Raw genomic sequence first — 1,242 nt, 5'->3', positions numbered from 1 at the left:
AAGGGTGTAAGAGAATGTAAAACATTGACATGACATTGACATGATTGTTTTTACTGTAAAGGTAATGGGAAAGTTTAATAATATTAACAATATTTACATAAGTGAGAAAGAATACATAACTTTGGCCAAATACTGTAAATATCTTCTCTCTATTATATTAATATATATTCTGTGTCTTGGTCATCCTAAAATAAAACCCTGGCTAGTCTGTTTGCTGAGAAACCCAAAGACCTTTCCCTGGAATAATTATTTCCATCTTCTATAGACTGTAACTCAAATCTTTTATTTTGAAGCTATTTTTACATGTTTATTTTGGGATATTCACTATATGTTATAGAATCATATGTATGTTATACATTAGATCTCTAGACTCCTTCATCCTGTATAAATGCAATTTTATATCCTTTGACCAACATTTACCCATTTCCTCTACCTTCCTGCCTCTGGTAACCAGCATTCTCCTCCCTGCTTCTGTGTATTCAACTTTTTTAGATTCCACAGATAAATGAAATCATTTGATACTTGTCTTTTTGTGTCTGGCTTATTTCACTAAACATAATGTCTTCCAGGTTCATCCAGGTTTTTCTTCTATGGCTGAAAAATATTCCAGTGTGTGTGAGGGGTGTGTGTGTGTGTGTGTGTGTGTGTGTGGTGTGTTTGTGTGTAAACCACGTTTTCTATATTCATTCATCTGTCAATGGACACTTAAGTTGTTTCCACACCTTAGTTATTGTGAATAATGCTGTAATAAACATGGAAGCACAAATATCTCTTAGAGTTACTGATTTCATTACTTTGGGGTTTATACCCAGAAAAGAAATTACTGGATCTTATGGTAGTTCTATTTTTAAATTTTTGCAGAAACTCAATATTCTTTTCCATAATGACTATAACAGTTTACATTCCCACTAACAACATACACGGGGTTTCCTTTTCACTACATCCTTGCCAACTCTTGTCATAGTTTTGATAGTAGCCATCTAACAGTTGGGAAGTCATATTTCATTGTGATTTTGATTTGCATTTCTCTGATGACTAGTGATGTTGAAGACCTTTTCATATACCTCTTGGGCATTTGTATGTCTTTGGAAAAATATCTATTCAGGTTATTTGCCCATTTTTTAATCAAGGTGTTGTTGGGTTCCTTTGCCATTGAGTTTTATGAGTTCTTTATATATTTTGGATATTAACCCCTCATCAGATATATAGTTTGCAAATATTTTCTCCCATTTAGGTTAACTT

The sequence above is a fragment of the Monodon monoceros genome, unplaced genomic scaffold (genome assembly GCF_005190385.1).
Source record: "Monodon monoceros isolate NGI ecotype Baffin Bay Population unplaced genomic scaffold, NGI_Narwhal_1 Contig661_ctg1, whole genome shotgun sequence".
NCBI lineage: Eukaryota > Metazoa > Chordata > Mammalia > Artiodactyla > Monodontidae > Monodon > Monodon monoceros.
The sequence above is the reverse complement of the archived record's forward strand: the minus strand, read 5'-3'. Positions refer to the sequence as shown.